The 8,419-nt window shown below is 41.5% G+C and overlaps 1 long non-coding RNA gene across 1 annotated transcript; it reads left to right on the top strand.

Annotated features, from left to right (window-relative positions):
* Positions 1 to 850: 850 nt before the first annotated feature.
* Positions 851 to 7,821, top strand: LOC144383419 (uncharacterized). Its single transcript, XR_013450781.1, has 2 exons — positions 851 to 1,051; positions 5,760 to 7,821. It is a non-coding gene; the product is annotated as an uncharacterized LOC144383419 (long non-coding RNA).
* Positions 7,822 to 8,419: the final 598 nt, after the last annotated feature.

Genomic DNA, 8,419 nt, shown 5'->3' with positions numbered 1-8,419 from the left:
AAGTTCTTGAAGGGAGGAGATAAGGATCTCGTGGTTTACTGTGTCAAATGCAGCAGAAAGGTCAAGAAGGATGAGGACAGAGGAGAGAGAGGCGGCTCTAGCAGTGTGGAGTTGCTCTGAGACAGCGAAGAGAGCAGTGTCTGTGGAATAGCCTGCCTTGAAGCCTGACTGGTGGGGGTGAAGGAGGTTGTTAGTTGGTGGAGATGTGGTTAAAGATAGCACGTTCAAGACTTTTGGACAAAAAGGGAAGAAGAGAGACCGGTTTGTAGTTGTTTTCTTCAGATGGGTTGAGGGTGAGTCTCTTCAGAGAGGGTTAACTCTTGCCTCCTTCAGAGTTGGGAAAACAGCCAGATGACAGAGAAGAGTTAATGAGACAGGTGAGGAAAGGAAGAAGGTCAGGAGCGATAGATTGTAGAATATGGGATGGAATGGGGTCAAGAGGGCAGGTGGTCAGGACAAGGCAAGGTAAGAACTTTGTTAGGAGTAAGTAAGTCAGCTATTTTGGGGGTAAAATACCCAATACAATAGAAGGGGGGAGGAGGATTAGGGGGTTTGAGGTGGTTGGAGAAGTGTTAGAAAAATGAATACTCGACACCGGTGTAAAATCATCAAAAAACAGATATTTAATGTATTCAAACAAGAGACAGAGTTGACACACATACAAGTCATGCGCCAAGCCTGCTTGAAGGTCTTCTTTTCCAGCCCCCACATATATACTGGGATAAGGTATTGTAGCAGTATGGAAATAGGATTGTCCTGCTACAGTTAACTGCGCCTTCTGACCACTAGGGCGGCGGTAGTATATAAAGGCTGCCCCCTTCTCGCGCCCCACTGATGCATCATTTCCGGGTCAGGTGTCTGTCTGCGCACAGTAGCGACAGAGTGCTCCGTGCACTGTGCTCCTTTTTGCTCTTTAGTCCTCTCGTTCTCTCTCTCCGTGTTAGACCGAACAATATTCTGTAGCTAATGTTAGCGTGGTCACAGGTAGATGTCTGCCGTGTGGGTCTTTCTCTCCCTCCCTCTCCCTGTGCAGGTTTGACCTGGGAAACAGGTACGTGACTTTAAAACTAGCTTCCAAAAAGTTTTGACATGTAGCTTGGCAATGCTAACTTTATGTTCATTGACAGGGAATGCTCATCAGCTGGCCGAAATCCACAGGTGGCGATTGATGTGACACGCATCAGTTGATTGGGGCCTCTGCTGCTGCTAACTGCTGTTTTGTCTGCTGCTAACTGCTGCTTTGTCTGCTGCTACATGCAACTTAGTCTGCTGCTACATGTAACCTTGTCGCTAACTGTCTGCACTGTTAAATGCACAGTTTGGTCTCCGCCGCGACGTACCTAGCGTGTCTATTGCCGGCACCAGACTTGGACCTGTGTAGTTCTTTGATTCTAGCTGACTGAGTAGTTAATCCTCTAGTTTGTATTTCTTTGGTTTGTTTCCCTTATTTTCTTTTTGTTTGGGTTACGTGAATTGTTTGATTAGGATGATTTTTATGTGAATTATTTTCTTTTTCTGTTTTGTGTTGTACATTTTTGGTTTAATTCTCTTGTAACCTTCTTTTTTTTGGATATCCTTCCTAGCAGCTGTAGGCTGGTGGTGGTGTGGGTGGTGGTGGTCTTCCTCGTGTGTCGTGTCCCATTGAATCAGGAAACATTTACATTGCAAGTATTTAAACCGCGTGGGTGAATGGACCTCCTCCTTTCTTTCTATCTGCCAAACTCAAAACAGCGAAAACTCACTGACTAAAAAAATGAAGCGACAATGAAGTTTAGATGTTATTTGGGCATTAGTGGTGGAGAAATACATGTATTGACTATAGTGTGCTGTAGTAAAGAGTGAAGTACTTGTGCTGTGATACGGCTGAGTGCAGACTGTGACATTCCCACTGCTGATGCCAAGAAATTATCCTGATGCCAATAATTGTAATGTAGTGAGCAGTTTAACAACTGCTGGAATGGAATGTGCACGCTGAGTGGGAGATGCAACGTCATCTTTGATTTCTATCAGTAACTTATATTGCGTGGCTTCATCTTCATTGCATAATTTTGTGTTCATTCAACTGAAAAAGTGTCATCCTTGTGGCAAAAGTTCTTTCAACTCAACTTGAAATGTCTCCAATTTCACAAGGAGGCATATGTGAGGAAACCCGCATTCTTGTTAACACCTGCTTTTAGAAAGTCCAGAATTTCCCCCACAAAACAGGCAGTTTCTGTACGTACTATATATTATATAGACCATATATTATTCAGCAGCCTTTGCACATCCCCTCCTATCTCTTTATGGGAAACTCCCACTTTTCCTATGACCTTCCGTGAATGCATATGCATGACACGGAATGCATCGCATGTACCGACCAGTCAGTGGCCTACTTGGAAAAATACCCATACACTTATCATTATTTTCGATGATTACAAATAAAGTACATCATATGTCTTTTTTTTTTTTTGGATCCACCAATTTGCCTGGATGGACACATGAAATAAAATGATAATTGTAATACTCCAAAGTAGGTTTTCCCGAAAAATATGCTTAACTCTAGGCTAGTATCAGATGGTTATAGTTAATACTACGAAACCTTAGGGAATGGACATCAGCAGAAAAAGATCACACATTAAAGACACTAGAATCAGAGTGTATAATTAGTATAAATTATATTGTAAAAATAGAACATACGATGGGGTGTCAGCATCAGTGGTATTGGTAATGTTGCATGCTGAGTATGTGCTTGTGTATGTGTGGGTGTTGAAGGTGGATAGGAAAACAATAAGTTTAATAACAGAACCTAAACTAACTCTGCCTGCCCAGGTGCATTGTGGTCACATGGTAATGAAAATAAATAAAAAGACTATGTACTGTATGTATTGACCTCTGTGTCCGGTCACAAACGGTCAGTGAGTGATGACTGAAGACAATTAAACTAATTATGAGACGGTTTTGTAACGGGATATGGATCTTGTAATTATGAGATATCCTCTTTGTTCAATGAAGAATTATCTATGCCGTCAATGGTTGAAAATAGTAAATGTACAGCGCATTTCTAGTCTTCTGACTGCTTTAACACTACATGACATCATTCACCCATTCATACACTGATAACAGGAGCTACCATACACAGTATCCCATGCCATTATTAACTAACATTCACACACTGTAGTTTCAGCTACAATGTGGTTTAAGTGTCTTGCTCAAGGACACATCAACATGCGGGTTAGCCAGGCCTGGGATCAACCACCCAACCCTCTGATTGGAGGATGACCGTGCTCCCCACTCACCCACAGTCAAGCTACTGTGAAAAGTATACCGTGCCCATTAGGAAGGTTTGCATGGCCCAATAAAGTAATGAACGCCACATATGCGTCGGCCTCGTCAGTACACTAGGCAAAATAGTTGCGCTTTCCCTTCTCATAGATTTCCATCGAGGATGATCGATTTTTTTTATTTTATTGAATTTACCTTTTAAGTTCCTTCCCTTTTCCAAACAGTTTCCAATAATTTCATCTGGTATGTCAAGTTAGACGAGAGACAGCTTCTCTCAACCATGTTTGAGTTATTAACATTTCATTTCATGCATTCAAAGTGACCACAAAATATCAATAAAAAATAAAAAGAGTGTTCTGAAAAACAGAAAATAAACTACCTCTATTAAAAACATCCAACACAAGCTCAAAACAATGTTCTGAACACCAAGTTGTGATATACCAAGAAATTGAATAATTGATGAATAATTGCATCATGATGGAATGTAGTCATTGACAGATAAGTGCCAGAAAGAGGGGCTTTCTGGGCTTCATAAGATTACAGATAATCTATAAACTGCAATTCTTCAAATTGTGGTTTACAGAGCATCTCTGTCTCTCTCTGCCGGTTAATCTCATCAGGGACAGGAATCCAGATTCAATACCATCGACCTTGGTCTCTCTTATCTCCTGCAACTGCTCCCTTCTGGAGAAAACTCAGCAGCTGACAAAATATAAGTGGGTCTGTGTCGCTTCGAATGAAAGAGGTTTGTACATTGTTCCTCTTGTTTGCAGAGTTATTCTAGAATTTCTTAGTGGATCTCCCTAATGTTAAAGGACAACAAGCAGCAGAGTGACAAAAAAAGTGAGGCAATCTTCTAAAAAGGATCAGAGAATGAAGACAGATGGAGTGAGCAAACAGCAGCATGGCAGTCCAGTACAGTGAAAGACAGAGCTTAACATCCTGCATTGTGTCCAGACAGGCAGGGCTAACTTGGGGGCTCGAGCTGCATGCTGTTCCTGTGATTAGCCCTCCATCTGGCAGGGTGGGCAGAGCGAGCAGCCAAAGCGTTGCAGCCGGCTGCATGGATCTGAGAGTTGGAGGCGGGCTCTTCCTTTGCATTTGCATTTGACAGTGACAGCAACTAACGTAGCAAAAGAGTTCTGGGTACTTGCTAAAAGACTTCCAATGGCTCAACGGGCCAAAGCACTCCCTCTCTGGGAGGCTTTTAATGTCAACATTAAAAGTTGTAGCGTCAATTATCAAGGTTGACCCCCTAAAGATCAATGAGTTGAGTCAATTTTGAAAATCACTCTTGAAAATCCTGCACTAATCCTGCAAACAATCTAGAAAATAAACGCTAAACTGAAAAAAGAACCAACTGAAACAAAAAATGAACAAAGTATCAGAATAACAAGACCTGACAATAGCAATGAAAAATGGCATGGATACAGCGATGGCTCTCTGACATGAGGTACAAGACGGACTGGCACAGAACAAAGGGGGGCGCAGACAATATATACACATAGGGTAAGGACAGGGCAGACAATCCGACCAGCAGGAAAGCACACAGGGGGAAGGAGCGGTGGTGTAGTGTACGTGATACGCAGGTATACGGCGTATACCCACTAGGAAAAGTCAAGGATGTGCGTATACCCACTGACAAAAGCGCTGTGACAGAACGTTCGGTCCCTCGCTCTGGGACAGGCGAGTATGGCGCTGGGAAGGGAAAAATCACAGTATTCTCACTACAAAATATAGACACACTACTGGAGAGGAAAGTTAACTGAAAGTAAAACAGGACATGAGTCTCTGTGCTCTCCCTCCCCACAGGCTTCTGTGGATGGTGGTTCTATCTGACCCCTGCAGTGGTCCTGCTATGCGCCTGGCTTACTACTCACAATTACTTGAATCATTTCTGTCATAGGAATTGCATGTATTATATACTGTTCATTCTGTACACGTGGCATCCATTGTAGTCTGTCCATCCCGGGAGTGGGATCCCTCCTCTGACGTTCTCCCTAAGGTTTATTCCCTTTTTTCCCTCTTGGAAGGGTTTTTTCATTTTTTGGGGAGTTTTTCCTGTGCCGATGGTGGGTTTCGGGACGGAGGATGTTGTACGTGTACAGACTGTAAAGCCCTCTGAGGCAAATTTGCGATTATGGGCTATACAAAATAAAATGAATTGAATTGAATTGAATTGAACATGAGGGAAACCCCTGTGAGTGTTCGGATGTGTGAAAATCTCTTTTATGTTGCTGGTGAATAAATAAATCATTACAACACACAAAAGAAATTATGTGAATCGCCTAAAATACCATCTTAATTGGCTGAAACCCACCCTGCAACCCCCTCTGCCAACCCCTAAAACCTGTGCGATTATGATGTTTTGAACGGTGTGAAGCATTTATATATTTGTTTGTGATGAATACACAACATTCCTGTTCTGGCTCGGTTTGGAGCCAAAACTGGTGCCAGTCGGCTGCAACAGGTTAAATGTGCTTTATCCCCGGCTCTAGGATCCTGCTGGTGGCACATGTGATCCTCTGCCTTCCCAGTTCCATCCGCCTTCTCAGATTCAGGACCCTATCTTCATCTCCAGCCAACTCCAGTAACTTCAGCAGAACCTCTGATGTCTGGGCTCCTCGGGGGGGAGCCCCACAGCTAAATCTCAAATCGCGTCATTGAGTTCAAGCGCCAAATAAATTTGCCTCATGTACTCATGAAGGCTTCATCAAGCATAATAAATATGAATTACTAATCATTCACATGTCTCTCCTAATTGAACTTCTATTGTTTAAAATACTGTAAAAATTCCTAGACACCTCACCAGAGGTGAGATATGAAGACTGGGTTCCTCTGCTGATGAGGCAAACAAATGAGTACATGAAATATATTTCAGAATGTATATATTATAACATGAATATACACATATATCATCTAACCCTTTCTGGCTACGTTATGAATTGATATATGAAGTCCCTCCATAATCAGAAGACAGACAAGATGTTATTCGTTATTAAGCACCATCACAACTGTGTTCGGAACAGAGGAAAAGTCATAAACCACAAAAGCAAACTCTAGAAGGAAATACTGGAGAGCGATGAGTACACGTAGCAGCCAAACAGCGGATGCAGGGGAGAATATACCTTGTGTTGGCATCGGGGTGGAGTAAAAAATAAAACAGGAAACACATGTACAATTAATTGGATGTTATGAAAAACCAAAGTCAATAGTCTTCACTATTGACTGAATATTAGCAGTCAAATCAAATATTTAAACCAATATGCATGTATTGCATATGTTTGCATTCATCCCACTTTAATATTAAATCCTTCTGCTTATTTTTACCATCTTTTATTCTATTCTTTTTAGTTTTTTTCGTTGTTGTCTTCGGTTTTTCACATGTTGTATGTCTTTCACTTAATCTCAGATTAAGCATTCTTGAGCAGCCTTGCTGCTGAAAGATGCAACTGGAAATAATCTACCTTTTCTTCCACCTCTCGCCAGCCCTCCGGACTAGTCCTCCACCCTCCTGCCTCACGTAAAGTATGCAAAGTTCCCAGCACAGCTTCTCCAGCAGCACATCCATCATTACCTGAGGGAGTCAGTATAAGCCTAATCAAGACTTTGATTAATTGAAAAAGGAACAGAGAGAGGTGGGCCAGGATCAGCAGGCCTTTGGGCTCAGCCTGCTCTCTCTCCCGGCTTGGTGGAGGGTTGGCTGGCTGCAGTATTAAATGCCATATGGTGGTGCTGCTGCGCATAAGATCAACTTCTTGCAGAGTGGTATCAAATTTGCAGTACGCTTTCCCCTACCCTTATCTTTTTATTGAAATTAGGTCACCTATTTAGAAGTTGTACAAGTTTAGAACTTGTGATGTAAACATAGAAATTATTTCCAAAATATGTAGCACATGCATTGTTGCATACTTCTGAGTTCTTCTTTGTTGTATTTTTCTGTTAATTCTTTTACATTTTCGCCCAATATTTATAGAACTAAATGGTATATTGTTTTATATTACTTGTGCATGCCACATCAATTAAACAACTTTCAGGTGATTCTCAGGGTCAAATCTATTTAAACCTTTCATTGAAAAACTGCTGGCAGGAAAGTATTTCTGTGACTTATTTGTTCGCACATCTGGATAATATAATAACCCCATAATATCACAACCCAATCATTATTTTTCCCAGACTAAATTGTGTTTTATTTTATAGGATGTCACTGATGTCAGGTGCGGCAAGGACAAACCTATTGAACAATCTCTGCTCCCTTTGGAGTACTAACTGATAGCATGACCTTAGACTTGTCTTGATCTACCATTAAATACAGTTTTGAATAAACTACAACCACAGAGTGAGTGATTAAAGAAGTCTCTGACAGTGTCTTTAAGTAACACAGATATTACACCAATTTTGTCTTCCAGCATTGCAGGTACCATAACACTGCCAGAGAAGATAAAATGCTCAGTTTCATCTGCGTCTTACTCACTCACTCACTCCTGCATTCATTCACTCACTCGCCTACTCAATCACAGACACACTCACACACACTGCTGCAGCGGCGAGATAAAACATTTTTGTAGATTGCGAATGCGGGTAGGAAGAAAAATGATATCAGGTAATCACTGTGAGGCGTTACTAGTCATTACTCTGAGCTGTCACTCGGAGATGAGAGACAAGGCAGCGAGTCGCCAACACTGGACTGACTCCCTTTCTCATTCCTCCTGTGAATTCCTTTGTTATTTTGGATCCTATTGAATAGTCCATTTTGGTTTCTCTTTTATTTATTTCCTGGAAGGTGGAGAGTGAGTGAGTCCACTGCATCTGCAAGTTTGACCTTGACTGGGATGAAGACTGCATCACCATCAAAGGCCATGCTTCTGCTACAGATAAAGCCTGAGAAGAAAAATTGCTTAGATGCAGGTGTGAAAATGTCGGCCCACTGCTCTGTTTGAATGTGTTCAACTTTTCCACAAATGCAAAAACTATTATTAATACCACAATATATACCTCTTATTTAAATGTTGTAGTATGGCGTTTTATTTTATTACATAGAGTAATTCCCTGAGTACTGGCCTAGGTTAAAGTTAAAACCAAAAGTAAATGCAGATGGCCCGCAGGTGAAATTAGAAATGAATTTCATATTCACACAAAGTTCAATTATATTATGGCT

Source organism: Gasterosteus aculeatus, chromosome 10, assembly GCF_964276395.1.
Source record: "Gasterosteus aculeatus chromosome 10, fGasAcu3.hap1.1, whole genome shotgun sequence".
In the NCBI taxonomy this organism is placed as follows: domain Eukaryota; kingdom Metazoa; phylum Chordata; class Actinopteri; order Perciformes; family Gasterosteidae; genus Gasterosteus; species Gasterosteus aculeatus.
Note: the sequence above shows the minus strand (reverse complement) of the source record. Positions and strands in the feature narration are given on the sequence as shown.